Source organism: Embiotoca jacksoni, unplaced genomic scaffold (assembly GCF_022577435.1).
Source record: "Embiotoca jacksoni isolate LCO1_2020_lvr unplaced genomic scaffold, fEmbJac1.0.p SCAF_16, whole genome shotgun sequence".
NCBI lineage: Eukaryota > Metazoa > Chordata > Actinopteri > Embiotocidae > Embiotoca > Embiotoca jacksoni.
The window spans coordinates 2797821-2821482 of NW_027185296.1; the positions used below are offsets into that span (position 1 = coordinate 2797821).

General features: G+C 41.0%; 1 protein-coding gene across 1 annotated transcript in view; it reads right to left on the reverse strand.

Moving 5' to 3' along the window:
• Nucleotides 1-23662, reverse strand: part of lingo3a (leucine rich repeat and Ig domain containing 3a) — a 34178-nt gene that overhangs the window by 8992 nt on the left and 1524 nt on the right. The gene's annotated exons all lie outside the window — the stretch shown is intronic.

The following is a 23662-nucleotide window of genomic DNA, read 5'->3' on the forward strand; positions in this document are numbered from 1 at the left end:
AGCTTAAAGATAACTTTATTGTGCCCTTTAAGTGCAAGTCAGTTTAATATAATTGTCATTATTACTTAAAAGGCATAAAGTGGAATTGGATCATACTGAGATTGGGTGGCTCGAGACTTTTTCCACACAAGCCACCTTGACTTGTAGAAGGAAAAGCAGGTGTTACCAATAGCATTAAAGATGGCTCTCTTTTATTTAAATGTAACTGTGACAGTGAGTCAGCATGCACCGAACTGAAGTAGCTAAATGGAATTCAGCTGTCAATTTTATTATTTACACTTGAGCTACTATGACATGTAAAAACATGTACCATTGAAAAGGCCTGTGAGCGCAGACAGTGTTTCTGTAAGGCTGAAAACGTGCAAATGTAACTAATACATTTTCTCATCTGGGTATTATCACATTTAATTTCCAGTGTAAGAGTGATTTGTTGTTTGTGAGACACGTGGGTAAATTATAACCGGAAAAACAGCAGTTTGTTTCCACATGTATACATTTGTACATGTACACATAGGTTTTTGTGTCCCTGTGGAGATGAACCACCTGAGTCCTCCACTAGGTACTACCGAGAGAGAGTCAAACTGTGCTACCATGATGGCGAAAGACAGAAAGTAATACAAATCTAAGAGATGACAGTTTAATCCTGACCTGGCCTGCACAGTGACGCCACTCACACTGGCATGTTTCGAACTTATTTGAAAGCCACAGTAGAGTAAATGTCTATGAACTATGACTTAAAGATTTTCTTACAAATAGATTGTACAAGAAACTCGCTATCATTTCTATCTAACACTTAAGAACACCAAAGTGACATGGAATATTAAAATTTCAGTGAAGAACTCAGAAAAGCATGACATCTTTTTTTCTAAATGCTAATGTGCACATGAATCAACTGCCTCATAAAATAGTCACATTACAATATTCAGTTCACATCTGTTTAATGGCATGGTATCAACTGAGAGCAGTCTTTAGGCAGTAGCAGACCAAAAACGACTGGGAATATGATGGGATTCAAATTTCATTTGAGAGACTTTGAAAGAGAGGCTGTTGTGGATGCCTTTACTTTCATGATCTGTCGTACAGTAAACAACCGTTCAGAGCTGATGATGCAAACAGATGTGCTGATTGGTGCTGATTAGTTGTTAGTGCCACTCTCTTTAGAGTTTCACATTTCTCCCCTCAGAAGTTTACTTCAGATTCAACTTTAAGTAGAGCGAAGAGGATATTCCTGCTGAATCAAAGCCTGAACTAAAAATTTGGTTTTTATTCAACTCACATTTAATTGTTATTATTCACAAATTTCGATTAAATGATGTGATTTTAGTGGTTACATTACAGCACCAATGTGTGTGACATTAAGCTGGTTTATATCACAGATCTATTTTGGTCCACCTTTTGGTTCAAATTAAATATTCATAACTTTTCCTGTCGCACCACTGTGCGGTTGTCAGTTTTTTAAGTGAAGTTTCTCTACCACTGTTTGATTGATTAACATGAAATTTCCTACAGATCTGTTCCCCTCTAGATGAAGTGTAGAAACGGTGGTGAGCCCCCAACTTTTTAGCATCTGGTAAAAATGGCATTTACAAATCATCAGTCTGTATTGCATTTTGTGGTAATTAGCAAATAAATGCATGCTAATATGCATACTACATATGGTAGACATAATCTGCCAAAAGAAAAAAAAACAGCATGTCAGCATCATTCTGAAAATGTTGGCATGCTAAAGCTAGCATTTAGCTCAAAGCACTGTTGTGCAGCTTGTCTGGAGCCTGTTGGTCTTGTTATGTTCATTTTCTTTAACAGATATTGCTGTTCTGTTTTCTGATATTTGTGCTCAGGATTATGGATGTGATGTGAACGTCTTGTAAAGTATAATCATGTAAAGTTGTAAACAACCCTTGGGGTGCCAGTTGTCTGCTCTCTACAGCTGCAGTCAGTGTGGGTCATCCTCAGTCCTGACTCTCTAAAGTACAGGGAGCAGAGTAGATGACCTGGAATGTGAATGTACATGTGCTCTTTCACTGCAGACCAATTACCATCCAAACACGCATACATCCAGAGAGAGGGATGGAGCAGCAGAAGTGTGGCTTCTAAACTAAAAAAAGCTAAAAGCAGGTTAGATAGCAGAGTCAGATTTAGTGGAGTGGAGTGGGCTGTGAAGCTGCAGCAGCAGGGGGCTCCGTTAGATGTTCTGCCACTTCTTGACCACCTCCTCTCACCAACTCTTCTTAAACAAATCACTACATCAATTATTTCTGTGACTAGTCTTCTTCCAGTCACACCTCCTATCCAGCCTCTTTTTGTTTGAACAGCAGCTATTAGGGCCTGAAAGACAGCAAATTATGCTAATGGTCTTATGCAAACAGTATCATTATTGGCTATTCCAAATAATAGATGGTGAGGCCTCCACATGTTTTGACATGAGGACATTAGGATGGGATTAGCCAGAGGGCACTGCTGATGCAAAACTGGATCTTACACATTCCATTAATGTATGTATGAAGCTTCTCTAATAAGCTTCATACATAGGTGGGCATCTAATTGGTGGGTTATCTATCATAAGGTCCTGATTTAGAATCAGCTTCAGAAGTGTATGAGACAGCCAGACTGATAATCAAGCTGTAGGTGTAGAACACAGCTGACAAATGAGCAGGAAGTGTGTTGGAGAGTGTGTAGGTGTAGCCATTCACTCTGCAAAAGGCACACAGGCCGAGGCACAACATCCACAAAAGCTCCTCTAATGGCTGCACTCGCTGATTTCTACCGTGCCCACTCATTACGCTTTACATAAGCACAACTCTATGAGTGTGTGTGTGTGTTTGTGGTATGTGTTAAAGTGTCCCCCAGAGAAAACACATTAGTCATTTACACAGAGAGAAGCCATCGTCGGTGTCCATCAATCTGTGTAGGGAAGCCCTGAAGCCTATGGCAGTGCATGGTCCAGGGAACACATACATACACACAGGCCATTACCCACACTCACACTCACTTGGTAAGAGTGAAAAGAGGCCAGAGATAGATGTGATTCAGTTGCTTGTTCCCTTTAATGTCCCTGTAACTTCCACCTTGCAGTGCAGTGATGGATTAATGTTACAAGCAGGATGATGCCACCTACAAAAGGCAAGGACACCCAGTCGCTGGGCAAAGAAGAAAAACCTGGGGGTGCTGGTATGGAGAATGAGCGCCTGTGTTGTATGCATATGTGAGTATGTGTAGTTATGAGGTAAGGAAGAAGAATTGGTGTGTATTTACATGAGTGTGCGCTGTGCGTGTATGTATTTATTGGATCACACAGAGGTTCTTCCAGCAGCTGTGGACATTGAAGTGACAGGAGAAGTCATCAGAAGATGGATGCGGGGCATCATATGCAAACAGTCCAGTTATTTAAAGGGGTTTTATCCTTGGGACCTGCATAGTAAAACTGCTGCAGTTAACTGATCAGATATGTCGGAAATATCCATTACACTACGGCGCCGCATTCAGATTGATATGAAACACTAGTTTAAAGGTGCCAAATGGGATTCTCATTATAATAATGGATTACAGGGAGATTCTTAAATTGCATTTCTGTCCTATGCAAAGCATGAACAGTGAAACCAAAGGACACAAAGGGGTGATTAAGAATGTGTCTTGCCATGTGCCATGAATCTTTAATAAGAGAGAACGGTTTCAGGCCTTATGGGCGTAAAGGCTTCTACGAACCTAAATAATTGATGACGTTATGCTGCGTGGTCATGACCCACTGACATGGACACTTTGACTTTACCTGCAGCTGTGATAGCCACATATCCAAAGACATAGAGAAACAAACATATGATCCTCCCTAAACACTGGCAGCAGCACTGGTAACATGCTGAGTTACCGATTTATTACTTGAGTTGCCATAAAACTATTTATTCAACTTTGACGCTCCAGTTTTGCTTCAAACAAGGTCTAAAAATCATTTGACAACAGCCTGTCTCTCTGAGTGTATTTATCCAAGCGATTAAACAGTCCTGTGTTTATTACTTCTCTTTTCAGACATAATTAACTCTTGTCAGCTTGTAATAATAAGTCCTTTTTGATAATAAAAGCACCTACTGAAAGACAAACACCACAAAACAAGAGTCATGTGAGCTGCAAAATGTTTATGTGATCATTAGTGTGATTAACGGGGCAATTAATCACACTATTTAAGATTAAACTCAATGGTAACGTTGATATGAAGGTTCCCGATTTTAAGTACTAAAAGTTGTAATAGCTTTCTTTTCGTGGTAATATAGTTTTATGTTGCAAAATGTGATCAGGTCATTCAGGGGAAACCTGGGGATAGTTTGTACTTGAGTTATTGTTTTCATAATCAAATTATCAGGCAACATGCAGGAGTCTGTGGTGTAAATCTTTTTTTTGTCTGGCTTTCTCATTTCCTCCAACTAAACTTGCATTTGAATGGAAACAAAAGAGTCCCGTTCTCTTGATGCTGTCATATTCACCCAAGGCTCAAAACTTCTAATTCAATCATAAATCATTTGTAATACAGTACAGTCTTATAAAACTGATCTCTGATATCATTAATGGAAAATGTAAACTTTGCTTGTACAATGGCACTACCTCATATACTATTAGCCTTTTGCTTGTTTAAGGTTTTTAGGCTATGATATCAACTGTTGAGAGGATTTCAGAGAAATCACAAACAAAAGTATTCCCACTATTTTATTTTCCCTTTGAATTACTGAGATCTGTAACATCGGATATCCTCCAATAAATCTCATTCAGGTTTTAGGTTCCCTGAGGAGAACAAGGACTTATACCCACTATCCTGTGTTGTCATTGAACAGTCATGCAGATGCAGATTCATTACAGAGGATAATATTTTTTCAATACCAGTACCCACAATAGACCAGAATGCAATGCATCTTTGAGATGTGTTTCCATTCTAGGAAGAGTTCAAATAATGACATGATTCACACGGCGGCAGCAGAAGAAGGGACACTCAAGACACAACTACAACACATCCTTGCTATATCTCCACACTTAAATTATCGCCTCACCTTACAAAACAAATGCACTATTGGAGGAACTTTGTTGAATAAACGCTATTATTTTTGTCCAATATTATTTTAACGTGCTCTGAATATTCATTGAGACATTATTTTTCCAGGCGGATAGTTGGGGCTGTGATGCCTTACCAACTCACGATGTTGACAGGGTCTGACCTGGTTTTCTTTTTTTATCAATTTGCACTGAAGTATGTTCACAGCTGAAGGTTAAAGCAAATATTGGGGTTCCTACGCAAACACTCCCATGCGATCTGAGCCCTCTGAGTGCAGTCATTTTGAGTTAACACAAAGGGATCTGTGGCTCCAAAGAACATTAAGTTGGATGCCACTCTCAGAGCGGCCACAGGCCATCACTGTAATGCAGGGTGAAACGTCCTCCCACGGCCACGTACACACACACACACACACACACAGTGATGCTCGTTGAGGCTCACAGAACAATCAAACAGTTTTATCGTATCAACACACAACCTGGCACACTTACATCAGCAACGTTCTGTAAGAGTAATTCATTACTGTGCTATTACAGGGGTGGCAGACTTATTTATCCTCTGCTTATTTATTTCATGCCCTCGAGACTTGAGAGCCCAAAGCGAAAATAATAATAATGAATAAATGAATGTTTCCCATCGCACTGATAATTTCTCGATTGATATAAAAGAAAAAAGGATAAGACAGTGGGGACTGATAGCTGCAGTGTGTACGAGTGGAGGCTGGAAAACAGATGGAGTCCAGAGGTGAGTCACACGCTGTATTTCTCTATTATGGAGATCAACAAAACCGCTCTAAACAACATGCAAATAGGAGAGCAGAAAAGAAGAAAGTTTGAAAAGAGAGTGGGAGAGAGAGAAAGAGTGATCTGTTAAACTCGTTGTGTTATAACTGTGCTGCTGGCTCCAGCTTAATACTTAACGAACAGGCATGAGAGGGACTTCAATCCTTTCAACTCTCAGCAAACAAGTGCACTTCCCGATATGTCAAACCTTTCTTTTAAGTCACCCTTCTGAAAGCAATTGTGTTTCTTGTTTAAAAGTGAGTGTGGCGCTCCTTTAATTGGCAGCCATGTCATTCTGGCACTAAACTGGAACAAATAATATGCAGTCATCTGGAACCGTTGAGGGTCTGCTGTTCTTCACTTATGGACGTCACACTGGAACGACGACCAATCGGTCACCCGTCTGTCTTTTCAGCCAGCTTGCTATGTGGACAGGCTGCCACTGGCAGCAAGCCTATTAAATGGCCATCCTCTCTTTAAGCCCCCATGATCAGAGTGTGTCAGTCAACCAGCAGTCGCCCTCCTCCACGAGCCTCTCGGGCTACTTACACGACTTCAGCGGGGATGAGAAGTGACAGACCACCAGGACAGAGAGGACATAATTGGGGAGAACGGACGGATTGTTTGTGCTCAGTGAACAGACCAAAAATGTTCATTTGTCCAAATCTTTTCGGGCAGTTTTTACACAAAATGAAAATGTTATTAGGTCGCTGCCCTGATTGTGTCTGGCAATTACTGATAAGCTGATAGAATAAGAAGATCCAGTCTGAAGGCATCTGGAGCCCGCTTAACAACGACATTCACATCCCTTGAAAGCTACATCATCAAATACTAAATGTAATGTCTTGGAAACATTAATTTGTGACTCCTAACTTCAGAGGCTGGTTATCATTTCCTCCGTTTTAATTGTTCAGTATGCATGGCACCTGTTCAACCTATTAATGTACAACACTCTCTTCTGTTTCTATTATGCTGGTGAAATAAAGAGCTGAGGGCAAATATAACACAAACATTTTAACTGTTTTCCCCAACTTACCAATTAAATCAGACAAAGCAGACCTCCATGGTGGTAAATTTGTACAAATAGTGACAATTCATTGTCTGGCTTCACTGCTTACAGAGAAATAAACTAATACTGGGTCATTTCAGCACAGTTATCCTTTAGAAATATGTAGGAAGTAATACATCACGATGCAGACTCCAATCCCAAGTAAAATTACCCCTCAGGAAATGATGGAAATGTTACAACCTTTGGTCAAAAGTTAATACAAATAATTTTCTCTTGCTCAAATGAATAGCTACCAGCAGCAGAATTTCACTGTGTCCCTTAAAGTTTTTCTCCCAGAGTTGTAAAACTAAAGCTGCTTATCTGCAATACAACAGCCCTTTGCAGTTTGTAGTTGGATAGATGGCAGAGAGACAAGGGCCAGAAAGAGAAAGTCATCAAGAGGTGGAGGTGAGCGTGATCTGTATCTCTCCTGGCATCTATTTCCTGCCTGGCTGGCCTGTCTGCCGTGTCACCAGCCATCGCTTCAACCCAGGCTCTTTCCATGCCAATTGGCTCGGCTCTCCGCCACTCTCACACTGCCTGCCACATCCAGAGAGGACAGGCGGAGATGGGGCATATTAGGCCGGCATCACACACTTATAGCTTGAGTCGATGCACTTCACATCATCACACACACACACGCACACGCACACACACACACACACACACACACATACACATTTACGTGTTCCAAATTAAAATGGATGAATGCACAGAGATACAGAAACAGACAGACAAGCATGCATATTCACACACACTGTCCTCAATCTGCAGAGGAATGTGTGTGTGAGTTGTATATTAAAAGGTTAGTGTCTTGGGGACACTGACCTTTACAAAGTCCTTCTGTTTACAACATCTCTGAATGGAGAGCAGCTAAAGATCAAGTTGTAGCAGAGGAGGAGATTTCTACAGCACGTCAAATGACTGCAAAAGATGTAAACTCTCATTCTATATTCTGACTCCTCGTTTCTTGCCTTTTTCCCTCAGGTTTGAGAGACTTGTGGAAGCATCATAAGGCAAAATCTGCTGGAGCCTGCTCTAATCCTTCTTGAAGCCCGGAGGCTCTCCATGTCCTTCTCATTGGCTTCATTAAAAGGATCCCTGTCCTTTCTATTCCCTTTCACTGCCTGCTCATCAACAGGGCCAATTACAGCCGGTTATCAGGAGTCAACAAGTATCCGAGAGGGGTCACACATTCACTGCAGTTTCCTGTTCCTTGCAGATGGAAAGTGAGTGTAAGAGGCGATTCCTCTCATGTAAGAAGGAGCATACAACGTGTAACTATATACAGTGCATTGAGCATCCATAGAGCTTAATTTCTTAAACTTTTTACCTGATTGGCGAGGTTCGAGTTTCAGGTGGCAATCTAATACTACCCTGGAGGTCCCTTGATACAGAAGTCTGACTAGCAGTGCGAGTCAGCGAGGGAGCCAAGGCAGCATTGTGCAAATTGAAAGTAATCCTCAGGCCTGGCTGGCAGGGCCACTGGATTCACATCTATTCATAATTTATCACTCTACAGCAGTGAGGTGGAGAAAAAGTTCTGTCCATGTAATAAACCAAGAAGAGACATCTCTGAAAGGCACTGATGTTATCAGGCAGATCAGCCTCCGCGCTGCTGAAGGTCCCGAGTGAAAACGGCACTTGTTATAAGCAGAAAGACAGACGGAGCAGATAGCTGCGAGTCGGCGGAGTTCACATCATATTAGATCCTACTGCTGTCCATCCACAATGTTCAAGAGGAGACTAGCTGACTGGGCCACTGTCAGTTTAACATAAACTGTCAAAAGCCTCATTAGAAAAGCTTCCACAGATCACTCACTGAGACTTTTATAACTGAGACACTGGTTTTCCTCCATTTGGAGCAATTTAAGCTTTCACCCACATGTCTACAAAGCATTCAAACTGCTCAGTCCTCTGGCAAGTGCAATCACCAAAACCAGATGGAGAGACAGGAATAACCACTAAACCTTTTTGATTGATATTGTGAACTTGTTGGTTAATGGTAAGTCCAATATTCACTCCTTCAGATTTGTTTTTAGTTTCCTCTGACTTGGAAGTAAAATAATTGACTCTTTAGCTGCTAAACGCTAAAGCTATTCAATAAATTTGCTTGCCTCTTTGTTGGGTGCAATGATCAAGAACAAACTAAAAAGCTCAGTCAGATTCAGAGAAAGTGCGGACTTACGTTATAATTCCCTGTGGGAATTTTACTTTATTGCTGATCATTTAATACCTTGTTAATGTAAAAACAGTCATAGCAGCTTAATCCCTTTCGTCCCTGTACACTCAGCATGATCAAATGACTTTATCTCAATATATCCTGGGAATGTCACTTTTATGTGGCTGCGTCTGTGAAAACTAGAAACAAATTGAGTCATTTATCATATTTCAAATTAGATCTTAACCACAAACATAACTGGGGCTGGAACTATAACTCATTCATAAAACACAGGAAGTCCTTTAGCAGCTTGATACTAAAATTTTTCGAAGACAGTGACAGTAGTTCAAGATGATCGATGATGACAGACAGCTCACGGATCACAGTTCGTCAGCTCTTATCAAATATAACAGACATAAAATGACTCGTAAAATTTTAAACAAGTTCATGAAAGAAGAGAAAACCTCGGACATCAAGAAGATATACTTAGTACATTCAAGGGGAGTTGGTAAGGACTTCTCCTTGAATGTTCACAAGTACAAAAATTCAGTGAAATGGCCTCATGCTGTAACACGCACAGCTTGTCCTGTGACAACACATACTGTACTCTGTGGAGGTGACTTTGGTTGTCAGGGGTGTTTGCTGGTCCTGCGAAAAAAAGGACCCCTGAAGTTATGACACCAGATGATCTGCAGCTGAGGAGGAAACAGTGAAGGAAGAAACAGTGAAGGAGGAAACAGTGAAGAGGATGAAAAGGTGAAAGATGAAACAGTGAAGAGGATGAAACGGTGAAGGAGGAAACAGTGAAGGAGGAAACAGTGAAGAGGATGAAACGGTGAAGGAGGAAACAGCAAAAGAGGAAACAGCTTCGCTTAAGACTGGAAATGCAAAAAAAAAAAAAAAAAAAACTAATTCACATGCTACGTATAAAATGTTTAACATACAAAAGCAACAAAGTGCAACTATATGACATTGTGGTTGTGTTTTTTTTAAAGAATCTCACCGTCCCCTCGAGGAGGTTAAAAGAAATAGCACTCTTAAACCATCAATTTAGGTTTTTACACTGTTTGTGTTTCGTCCACGTTTCCAGTCGTTATGTTAGGCTAAGCTAACAAGCTACTAGCCTTATCTTCGTATCGAGCATGGGCAATAAGGCAAAGCCTGTTTGGTTAATCTGTTCAAAATGTTAAAAAAAAATAATGTTAGTTTTTCCACTGGTACATTTATTTTGTTATTTTTGGATGGAGCCAGGCTGCCCCCCTTTTTTTTGTAGTATTGAGGCTGAAACGTGAAATAAAGTATTAAAGCCCTTCAAGAGCAAACATTTACAATTTGAAGCATTCTTCTTTGCCTCACCTATAATGCTGGCTGGCATTCGTGACCTCTTCCTCACTCCTTTTCCTGTTCACTCCTCACTGACTCTGAACTGCACGAGCTCATCATTTTCACCAAAAGCGAAAGGAAAGACTCAATAGTGCTGTGTTGTTATTTTAAGTCATTTCATGTCGTAAGTCTCATTAAATCCCTCCTGCATTGGGCTAAAGGTCTGAAAGAGTCGTCCAGCTTGGTTGCTATTAACTAACATAAATGTTCGCAGTTTTAGTTTTCTGCCAATTTCAACATTTTCTATATTGATATGGTTTCATAGTGCATTGTGGAGGAGCAAGCAGAAATAAAACTACTGCTTTAAATATTTTTCCTGTCTCATTCCTGAGAACAGGCCTTCAAATTTGGACACACTCCCAAGGTGTAAGGTAAGCCAGAGTTCCTCCATTTTTTCATTATCATCTCTCAGTAATTGTCTTCTTGCTTCTTTTAATCTTTAAGAAATTACTTACTTGCTCCAGTTTTAGACCTTTAATTTGCACCCAGCAATAAGGCTTCTCAGAAAATCCACAATACCATAGAGTATAAAAACACGTCTCTCCCTCTTGTCGTTCTTCCATGGCTATAATAAATGAAATATAAACCAGCATTGTAAAAACAAGATTGTTGCCTGTCAACCTGTTTTTCAAAAAGAAAAATATATCAATATTCGTGACATTTAGACAGTGGTTATCTGTCAAATTGTGTCCTAGAAATGCAGAAAAACACTAGAATGGACTCATTTTTCAATAACATGTCAAACACGAGCAGATAAATCTTGCACAGAAATGTCATTTCTGATAAAATAGGGCACATGTGACATCAAAGTCTTGCGATGGAGCATCAAGGTGGAAATAGCAAAATCCACAAGTGTCCCTAACCAGTAATTATCCCTGTCTGACAGAGTCTGGTCTGGGATTACGGCACAATTACACGCTGATGAAATGTACTGGGCAATACAGCTCTGTCTATGTTATGGCCTGTTGTCCATATTTCAGCTGAGCCTGTTTGTATGGCCTACTTCACTGTCCCACCCTCTAATCCTGTGCCGTTAGGAACCGCCACTATGCCCGGTCCACTTGCTATCTCTCCATTACTCAGCTTTAATCTCGCTGCAGCCAAGACAGGGTCTGGGATTCTGGTGTAATTATCCAAGAGTGTTAATTACAGGAACAATTTTGAGGCAATTATCGGATCTCAAGCAATCATTCAGGCTGGAACTGATTCTACTCTTGTGGCACAGAGACACAAAAAGAGTCTCATAACAGCAAATTGTTGATTAGTCTTCAAATTTCTACATCACGTTCGGCGCTCTGCAGTCACACAAATCACTGCACAAAATCTGTGGAGATAGTCATTCATTTGTTAAGCCACAAAATTATAAAATCATCCCTTATTTCCTCTTTGTTAAGTAATTTAATTAATGAGGAAATGTTATGTTAGTTTTGTGTGGGAAGCAGCTCCTGTTTATAGCTTTGAGCTGAAGTAGCAGAAGAAATAGATTCTACATTTGTGCCATGTCTTCTGAGAGATTAGCTAATTCGACAACAAGCCTCTTGTTAAAAGAAGTCAAGCATTTGAAGAGAGGAAGGAGAGGGCAGAAAAGAGAAGTATGTATAAAGGTGCTGACCATGTAAAAAACAAAAACAACAAAGGATTCAACAAAAGGAAGAGAAACAAAAGATTAGAGAGCAGGGATGCCTTCAACCAGACAGAAGAAAGCAGTAGAGTATGCAAAATGAAATTATAAATAGAAATGAAAGAAGTACAGAGGGTATTTTTTTTATTTTTATTTACAGCATGACAGATGAAAACAGAAAGTAGAGATGTGGGATGGTTTAGGGAAGGTGATGAGGGATTATACATCCTGACAGAGCCATGGAAGAAAGACAGCCTTAGAAATGGATTTGTCAAAAGTGAGGCACTTCAGAGTAACATGGTCTGTAACTGTGAGTGTGTGCGTGTGAGAGTGTGTGTGTGATCAGTTGGGTGGTTGACAGCCACACTCTCTTATCTCTCTGGTGTAAATCTCAACTCAAGAGATTCCATCACCGAGTGTGCTGCTGCTGCTGCTACTGCAGCTGTCCATGCAACAGCTCTCACTAATAGGAGTGCCTAATAGTGCACATGTATGCTGACAGTGAACGTGTAAACACGGGCACATGAATTCTGCTAAATGCAAGAAAAACAAAAAAGACACACACTTGAAGATGAGGCTCTGCAGGGAGTTAACTGAACCGTGGCAAATGACACAAGTTGTCAACTCCTTGATAAGACTTAGTGAGACAATACAGAAGGAAGGTGGAGGAAGGAGGAGCAAGAGCAGATTGAAGATGAAGAGAGGGAGGAGAGCGTGACTCAGCTGCTCTCCCTAAAGGCCTCCGGGGGGAAGAGAGGGGAAAGAGGGATGAAGAGGCTCATGCTCACTCTGCTCTTGACAGAGTCATCTCAGATTTTCAGCTTGTGAAATGAAAACGAAACCAAGATAGAGACTCAAATAACTCTTTAGGGGGAGATTCACTCCAAAGCAAACAGCCAAATGTCCACGATTCAAGCGTGAGGGGTGAGCCATCAGTGTCCTTCCAGGGGATCACCGTGCCACGGCATCTCACCAATCAGGTCTGAGGCGGATTACGCCATTGTGGCCTTTCATCTGGCATGCGAAGGGGTTTCTTCAAAGTCTCTAGGTATAGCTACGGGCACCGGATAATTGGGCCCTGCCTGCACATTAAACATAGATCTGTTTTGACATCACACAGGAACTCAGCATTGGATGTACTGGGATGAAACAGCATGCTGGAGAGAGTAAGAAGCACACACTGCACCGCAAAAAAAAAAAACAGAAAAAAACCTCCATGCAAACAGACATAACCGCAGCTGCAGTCTGACACGTACAAATTATTCACAGGCTCTTTTGAAACTGTTTACTCTGACATGCCGACGCTACCTTCTACACACTGATACGGTCAGGAGATCCACTGAAAGTGGTTCAGATGAGGTGGTTCATTGTGAGACAAAAGCGAGATGGGTGAAAAGAAAATCCTTTGAAAGATAGTTACGATATGCGTGTATACAATGAAGGACAGAGGGAAGCAGGCAGGATGTCTTTGAAGGAGAGGAGGTATGCTGTCATACAGGCCGACTCAAGCGGGCAAGCCGAACCCTGATTCTGTGATCAATTTTGAAGAAATGAATGAAAAAGATGAATAATTCATCAGAAACCGATGACAGGCTTGTGAAGACGAGTAGAGCGACAGCCCCATGCCACATCGTCTCTCTGTGACTCTTCTGCCTCCCATGATAAATTCATACCATCCCCCTGATGTCCTGAAGCGGCTTGTCCTCTTCACCTCAAAGTGTGGCAAACAGCAGAGATCAGAAAGTACACCTGTCAAACTGGGAAAGTGCGATGGGAGGGCAGTAAATAGACACAGACGTGTTTACATCGGCGTGTGCACAGTCGCATGTGGAAATATTTTTAGCCACATAGATCTACAGATTGGGCTCCATACTGACAAACAACCCTATACTTCTCAGAAGCAGCATGCAATCTGCCTCCACATATAAAAATGGAACAAGCACACAAAGTGTTCCAGCTTTTCTAAGAGCAGATTTTAGCCTCTATACAGTAATGGCCTAAACAACAGAAGAGAAACTCGTCACAGCTGTGAGTCCGTTCAAAGCAAAGATCCTCAGCAGACTATTCTGATCAAACACTTCTGACAGGCAAACCCAATCTGTATGTTCCCAAAGAGAACGGGAGGCAGACGAGAGGAAGAAGGCGAGCGAGAAAGGGGAACTGCAGCCTGTTAAGTACGATCTCATCACACCCATCTGTCACAGTTGCACATGGACATATACAGCTGCAGACGTATTAGTTCAAATCATGCAGAAACAAAACAAGGGAGAGATTTTCTGATGAGCTTTGACATCTTTTAAAATGACAGGCTGTGAAAAACATATCGCCTAAAATATATTGTCCCTCTCTTTGGACTGAGACTCACTTCGTACATGGTACAAGCACAAACAAAAATAATGTAATTACATTTTACTCATTATCTTATCGTCAAATAATTGAGATACACACCCTGTAAATAAAATCATTAGTATCGTCTTTAATTTTCATCAGGGCACTAAGCTGTTGAGTTCAGTATTTTTACGATGTGATACTTCTGTTTCAAAGTAAAAGGTCACATTGAGATACAAAACCAGCACAAATTAACATCTCCGTAATTAAGTCATGTATTACACTCTTTGTCAGCGGGCACGTGGTCTTCTCACCTTCAAGCTATGAGCTCTAAAGCACCAATGAAGACGACAACAGGACACGATGTAACCTTCACATCATTAAGATATAATAATGTAATAACTGTGGTGATCAAAATCACAAGCTATGAAGCCTTTTGAATGCCTTCAGCAAACAGTAGTTAGCGAGTATTAGTTAGCTAGTGTATGTAGTCTTTCAGGTAGTGTTGCACTAAAAATTTAGTGCATCTCCATTTAGTGACTAAATGGAGATTCTAGCAATGAAATGACTGTATGCAGCAGTAGCCTGAGCAAAAACACAAATCAAGGGCAAATTAAAAAAAATACAAAAAGTTACCCATTTTTCTTTTAAAAGACTCTCTCTAGATATCATTCAAATTTCCTCCGCGAAATTTGCAGGGGTCGTTGCTTCAAGGGATAGTCCCACATTTTGGGAAAAAGGCTTATTCTCTTCCTTCATGAGAAAACTGGTAGTGCGCAAAATACTGAATGTAGCTACAGGCAGCACCCAGTTAGCTCAGCCTAAAGACTGAAAATAGGGTGAGCTCGGCTTTTTCCAACCATGAAGGCAAACAACTGGAGACTTCAGGAAATTATTGCTCCCAGGAAAGAAATAGTCTGACTAGTGCTTTACACTGTGTGAGGCTGCACATTTTTACATTTAGAGGTGCTGGTAAGTGGATTTTGTTACCCTTGGAAAGAGCCAAGGTAGTTGTATCAACCTGTTTCCAGCCTTTTATCTAATCTAAGCTAACTCGCTATTGGATATTGACTTATATATTTGACCTTCTTGTCTGTTTGTCAGACAACGGAAAAACTACCAGTCCGATTTCCATGGAATTCTGTGGAAGGGTGAAACTAGGGACAAGGAAGAACACGTACACTTTTGGGGCAGATCCGCAAATGATCTTTTACCAAACATATTACCCATTTGGCAACTAAATACAATAAAATCCGGTCGATGTAAATAAAGTTCAGCGGTGACAAAACACAGGCCTTTCTAGACATACAATGACTCCTCACTATCCATGTTCATGTACCCTGGTACAATTATAACTTCACTACTACTGTAAATATATCCAGACATACAGTATATAGTGGTTGTCGCTTCAGATTTACAAATGACAAAAGAGTGGACTAAGGGCCTTGGCAGAGGTCTGTGCTCTTCTAGTTTAAATAGTGAAGATGACTGACTTTAAATCACACATGGACATGGTTTAAATCCCAGTTCGTACTCATCTCTATTCTTGTCTCTGCAGGAAGCAAAGCAAAGCGACAGATGCACACTTGAAAAAAAATTTAGAAGCAAAAAAAGCAACACAAAACAAAAACACAGAAGTCAACTGAAGCGAAGATCAATGGAAAGCGCAGCCTGACTGAGCAGTTCATTCTCACCCCTCTGTTTCCACTGATCTCCACTTCAGGAAAATGTTGTGATCAACTGATTATCTGATTTATGTTCAGTGGCTTAAAAGGAGATAAAATGGGGCTTTAGTTCTGACAGTGTGATCCACAGAGCAGACAGAGAGGAGAATTGGAGGTTATGGACTGATATGAAGATGCAAAGAGGCATGAGTGTTTAATCCTCATTTATACAGACGGTTCACTGGGATATTTAAAATAGGTTTAACAGGTTCAAAGACCAATTTCTTAATGAGGATGAGTAAGGGAGGCAAAGAGTACTTGAAAGAGCTCCACAAACCAAAACAGACGTAAATCTCGTGCAGGAGTGTTCTTTTTTTTTTTGTGCTCAACTAATCTTGATCTGAAAGCGTCATCATCATCCCACAAACGGCTGAGTGCTTCGGAGATCAGCTGACTCAACCACACTGTTAACTGTTGCGGACGACAGGACCCATTTGAAGAATGATTAATGAATCCACTGCTTAATACCCTTGCACAGTGTTAATTGTGCCTGACCACAACACATAGAGTTGAAGTCATTAGGAGGTTCAGGACTGAGGGGACACCACGACAAAACAATGTTATTTTTGTTCATCAACCCCTTAAAAATCAATTAGAATAGGCTGTCATTGGACGAGTGTGTGCATATGTGCATGACTGCTTAAAGATATAAATACAGGCCTCTGAGTTTAATTAGCTATTCTGTTCTAATCACAAGATATTTCCTTATAAATGGCACAAAGCACGAGAGGATTGAGGCAAGGAATAATGGAAAATGGGATGTGTGTGTGTGTGTGTGTGTGTGTGTGTGTGTGTGCGCGCATGTGTGTATGTGTTGCACCTCAGCCCTCTGGAAACTGTCTTACAACGAAAACACTCTGCATGCCATGTCTTAATCTAATCTTGCTCATGGTTGCATAATTGAAGAGAGCTGATTACAGAGCTATCTCATGTGCAGGGCCCAGGATATGAAAGATGTTTGTAACTTGATTCAACCCACAGAACACAGGTGGCTTGACACAGAGGTTAGAAAGCCACAACTGCAGCAAATTAGGTTAATAACAGAGCTGGACGGACTGATACCCCTTCAAATATGAAGTAATAATACCTCTGTAGTAGAAAAGGAACATTTACATTTTCCATTGATGCATTAAGAGAAACACTAGTTTTGAGAATACGGACAAATGTGAATGCAGTTTATGTTGCAAGGGATTTGGTTGAATCAGATAAAAGGCTAGCTTTATCACAAATTTTGTTCAGAGAGCTGCCATTTCTCACAGCCTGGCATCTATTCTGAGAAGATGAAACATCACTCACAACAGTTGGGAAAAGGAGACAAATATCTCTAAGATTTTACTGCAAGGATGAAAACTGTCTGGATCCTGTCCTGCCTCGTGTTTTCCCTGTGTTGGTGGGCGTGTCTGGTGGTTGTGTGCAGCTCGTTAGGCTCCACCCATCAACTCTGGCCCCTGACACAGTCAATCCTCATCCCACTTATCACCTCAGCAGCATATCTACTCCCGGTACTCCACTCCACTTTGTCAGATCGTTCTGCTTCAGCGTCACAGTTCTGCCCTTCCGTCCTGCTCAAGTCGGCCTTTGTTCTTTGGAGGATTTCCTGCAAGGCCATCTGTACCTCTGCCTGTCTTCCACGATACTCTGCCAGAAGAATAGACTCTGCTCGACCCACTCACCTGGGTTCCCCTCCTGGTCAGCTGGCTGGTAATTCTTCACTCACCTGCAATCTGCCGCTCCTGCCTCAGAGTTACTGCACTCTCCTCCCTGGACTCCAGATCCTCCGGATCTCTGGCTTTACCTGCCAGCCGTCTCTCACCTGCAGATCTCTGGTCCTTGATAGCACCTGTCTGCCTATTCAGCTGCCGAGGAGTAACCTCCGGTGGCTCATCCGAGTTCTCCACTCCCTGCTGGGTCTCCACCTGCGAAGCCAGCCATTGACTCTCTGCTGCTCAGAAGCACCAACTCGCGCCCCGCTGCCCCGCAGCCCTCGCCACTCATATGCTACCGAGTAGCTCGGGCTAAGCCCAGGACTGACTGGACGTTCTGTTCCCCTCACCTCATGGACAATTACCACATCACAACTTGTTTTTACAATAAATCTGGTTAATCTTCATTTGTGTTGTGCTTTTGGGTCCGTTTTCCCATCGACACCATAACAGAAAACAACCAGGTTTGTGTTTACAATATTCAAAGCACTAAACAGAGGAAAGGTGATAGCTTATTGAATCAAATTAAATGCAGCTGCAATGCTGTGACCCCTTTGTTATGGATCAAGTGTTGATGTGGTATATGTTTGTGTGTTCGTGAAGATGACATTGGTTGTCCGTCAGGGCTAATAGACTGTATATAACAGTTACACTGCAGTATAAATGCCCTTCGCTCTGGTTTTTGTTTCCTTTAGCTCGCATTTCATCCGATAATCGCTGCTATACATGTCCCTGTATGAATATTGTCTGAAACGCTGAAAGGACAGTTAAGGGTGGAGTGAGAGCTGGTGGCACAATAGGATCTTTCACGGTAGAGTACAGTCTTTTAACATTTAAGTTAATACTGAAATTAATAACTGGCAGTATCAATTATTATTTTTATTAGTTCACTATTTGTTCTTAATATACAATATAATATTATTTATCTGATTGATTGAATTTTCTTTAAATAATAAGATTATTCATGAGAAACTGTAGCCATTACCCACAAGTCAGAGCAGCCTGACCTTAGCAGAAAATTAAAACACTGATCGATTCGTTAAGAGGGTTATAATGACCGATGTTTATGTAGGCAAACTCTAGCAGCTGTAGTAATAATATCAGGCGCAAGGGAGGATGTCAACTGACTAAATATAAGGAGTGACTAGGTCTGTGTATGGAGAAGATTGGGTGTGGTTGGATGGATCTAACATGGATCTTCGTGTCCCATGTTGACTTAATTTAACTTAGGTAACACCTTTTTATTTTCGTAACAAACTCGTATTGTTATTTAACCCAAACCACGATCTTTTCCTAAACCTAACCAAACTGCGACTGTTTTACAATGTTAACCACATGTTTATTATTGTTGCTATGACAACGAGGGTCATCTGTTGCTGGTACTCTCCAAAAATCATGTAGTGCATGCCATTTTGGTAAATGAGCTATTCTGTCTATTAGGTATCAGGACATGTTGATGCTACAGAGGGTGCTGACATATGTCACTTATAATTCATTAATATAATTTATAATTACAAATACACCGATTTTATGATTTTGGTATGATGACGTGTTGAGACCGGACTAATCAATCAGAATTTTTTTTCCTACTTGAAAAATCAATTACTCAACTCAGCACTAAGAAGTGCTATGCCGTATTAAGTCCTTGGGCTCCCGTTTAAATCATGTTTAATGCTGAGGAAGATGGTAGCGTGCTCAGGAGAGCCCTGGCAGTCGACCTGAATTCCATTTTCTCCAGAAATCTCAGTCATGATGGTCGATCCATACTAAAGAATATTGTTTTATGGCAGTCCAGTCACAGCACTTAAAGCTGCTCGCAGCAATAGAAATACATAAAATGAAATGAGGCTGAGAGTTTGACACGTATATTAACTCCCCAGATGCCCTGCATTTTGTCCCAGAACACCACTCAGAGTTGGAGACATTTTACTGTCTGTTACAACCTACACAGTTGAATTGTTTCAGTTTTGGTTGTTAAAACAGTTTATTTTTTTATTTTATTTGTAGATAAAGCTGGTGTGGAGTGAATGGATCAAACCGTCATACCCTGAGGGGCACCGGGCAAACAAATGTTTTCCATGTAAGAAGCAAAAGATGTGGTTTAATCTCTTAACTCCTCTTAAGTGTGTAACCAATGCCTACCGAAACTCATGAAATTCCGTTGCTTCCCTTTAAGTATTTATGTAATGCTACGGCCATCTCATCATATATTCTTTTACTCAGAGGCCCCAGAAAATATAAAATATGCAGCATTCAAAGAGTAAAAATTTTCTCACCCTATCACTTCCTCTCTGGATCTCATCTGAGCCATGGCTCCAGTCCACCTGAACCAGTTCAGTGAAGGCCCATAGGAACTATCACAAGGCTTAATTGAGGCTGTTTTGTTTAGGGACGGTGTCTCCAAATTACAGATAGAGTGAACTGGATAAAAAAAAGCACTCAAAAAGAAAAGTGTAAGCCGGTCGTCCTGGTTTACCTAAATGATAAATGAGGTGATGGGCTTGGATAAGTGCTTGTGCTGAATGATACTGTTACTTTAAATAGATTCTGCAATAAAAAGAAAGGATGCAAGACAAAAAGATTGTAGACATATATATTCTTTGAGTAGACAGTATAGTGCATCTGTATTGTATTGGGTTGATGCATTGCTTTGGCTTTGATTCTGTTGGTTAAAAAAAACATAAGAAAAGGCTCTGTAGTTACTTGTGGCTCCATTAGAGCCATATAAATAAATGACTGCAGTGACAAACTGCAGTATGGAGCACTTCATTACTGCACAGCCTTACTAATTTGTCTAGTGCCTAAGCCCATTTTGCACAGGTCAGATAGCACAATATAAGGGAAAAAAACCTCTTACATTAGGTTACATATGGCCTCCATTAAGCTCTAGTAAATAACACATAGAAGTCCAATTTCACTAAGTTGTACTAAATGCCATTTAGAGAAATTATTTAAGCGTCATTCACTAATTGACTGCCAACCTGGGACACATGTACCCAAGAGGTATTTCTGCAGCTGTCAAGGAGAATAGAAGGCTACATGTTAATATTGTGGAGCTGCTCAAGCAATTTTAAAATTGTGACCTAAAAGTAATTTATAAACAGTTTAAATAGTTTGTTTTAAGTAATAAATGGATAATTATTCAATATTAGGTGATTCATGAATAAATGGTTGAAAACTATTAGTTAACATGAATACAATTGGATAAATGATTGAAATAGCTAAAAGTGATGGATAGAATCAGTTGAAATATTTGGCTTAACGTAGCTACCTGATGAAATTGTTAAGGCTGATGGATAAACAGCTTTATAGACTACAGAGAGATGGTTGTGCATTCATGTTGTACCACTCAAAGTGGAAGCAGAACAAACGCAAACCTAAACCAACCAAACCATTGACAGACCTAGCCTGGTATTACCACACCCATTTTCACTGTGTGAATAAAAGGGTCTGGCCACAATCAATTGAGGATTGTATCCAATCCTAATGGGCGTAGACGTAGGGTTAATTTTGATACTATTGGAGCAGCCTTTAACTAATCAGCAATGACTACCATATACGGTGAGACTCTACCACTACTGCAACTACATTTAGAACGAAAAATGCTTAACTTCAACATCATTGCACTGAGCCACCAACACTGGTTGTTCATTGGTCCACCCATCAGAGTGGCTGTGGAAACCATAGCTTGTCGATAAAAGTGGAGGTAGCTTCTGGATCTGAAAAATTAAGCCAATTTGAAACTGCTATAAGCTGCAATATCTCCGAGGGCCAAAAGTGGTTGGCTCTAAAAAGGCTTCATAAAATCCCGTTCAACTTCTCTTGAAATACAAAGTCAATAAATTTTTCCACAAGTTAAAATTTGATTGTCGACTAAAGTTCCTCCTTCTTAGTAGTTTTCTGACCGTCCATCAGAAAAGAATCCCGTCAATAATTAGAAAATAGGCCTCAAAAAGCATTATGTTGCGGGCGGGGGGTGGGGGGGAGGTCTGTTTGATTGACAGGCCTGTGTTGTAATCAGGTCTCAGCTGTAGGTGGGTGGGGCGTAATGTCGTTGGGTTCCCTACCAGATCGAGTCAGATTCTTCACTAGCTCCCCCCCAGCTCGGGCAAGTGTGGTCACCTCTGGCTCCAAAATAGCAAGATGGTGACTGCCGAAATCCGAACTCAAGACTTCGGAATGGCAGTCCACAAACCAATGGTTGACGTCACTATTGGTTGCTGCTTGGTGGAAATGCTAAAACAAACATGGTTTACACATTATAATCAGATTGAATAAAACTGAAGCTAGGAGCAGTGGTCCAGCACAGCCTGGCAATGACATACCAAATGTATGAAAAGAATGATGTAACATCCACTTTTACATCATTTATCCTGTCTGAAATCAATTCAGGAAATTTGAAATCCACAATTACATATATTTTAATCAGTATGTATTTGTGTGTGCATCGAAAAATAAATTTGTGAATCTTTCTGTGTGCATTTGTGAATTATGAGACAGCTCTAACACCATACAATCATGTTTGGAAATAAAATGTCTTGTAAGGCCAAGATTCTCTCTAAACTCTGCATTAAGGTTGCAGGCCCATCTGAACGCCTATAATGGCATTACAGTAGTCTGCGACTGGGAGGAAGGCCAGCACACACAGGCCCGCGATCGTTCCAGCTGGACATCTTAGCGGCAACAGCTGACATATCAGCGTGCCTGCAGGTATCGGACAGCCACTCTCAGGAGCACTCTGTCCTCTTCCTCCACCGCTGTTTCCCTCCTTCCTTCTCCTCGCCGTAAGAGCAGCAATGCCCTCATCTTGCTGACAGCGTGTGCATCCCTGCTTTACTGCCCTCATAAATACTCCAGAGTTGCAAACAATGGGGCCCAGCATTGGCAGTGTTAAACTGAGGTAATGTCACTATTGAGCTCGGATGACAGCTTTATGTGCGACCGAAAAGATCAAAATGAGAAGGTAAGTGTAGGCGTAGTAACGGACAAGACTAACAGGCCCAATCCAACAATGCCTTCTGAAAGACATATAGACCCGTCAGCAGACTTTTCATTACTGACACATAAATCTGTCAAATAAGGAGGCTAAGTGGCACCTTGGGTACCATTAAGTGCTGTTGCATAAATGCATTCACTTCACTGCGGGTTTTTCCTTCTGATTTTTAGACAGTAAACTCTCAAAAAGCTTGTAGAAATCCATGATAAGACACATGATGGGAAATATACAGTCTAGAAATATAGAATGCACTTATGATGCACTTTTAGCAGACAAAGCACTTCTCAACGTGCTGCTCATTGATCTATTGCCTCACACACCAGCAGCAGCCAATCTGGCCATCACAAACAATTCGAGGTTCAGTTGTTCAAGGACGCTTAAACAAGACGCTGACTGAGCAAACAATTAAAAGACAACCTGCTTTAACTCCAGAGCAACTTAATCCGCAAAACTAGACGTAGAATTTCTCTCATGAATTTTGGGTGCCCATTGTGCCTAACAAGCACAATGTTTTCACAGGAAATGAGTCTGAGAAGTTTAGTTGGATGGTCAGCAAACCTCAATCTTCAGTCACAGCACACAAGAGGCAGGCAACATGGTGCAGATGGTGAAATGTAGCGTTTTTGACAGTTCCTTAAAAATGTGCCAGCAAAGAAAAAATGAAAAGATGCCAATTTTACTAAGTCTTTGATTCTCTACACTGCCGTTTAGCACTGAGTAATTAATCGGGGCAGGCATGCAGTGACTTTGGTAGAAATGTTAAAGGGGCCCAGTGGCAGAACGCATGAATCAATACACTAAAAGTGCCTCCTGCCGCTGAGAGATGTGGAAGTCAGGGTGTGAAAACATGGTTGCCTGAGGGGTGTAAGGCATCAATTTGA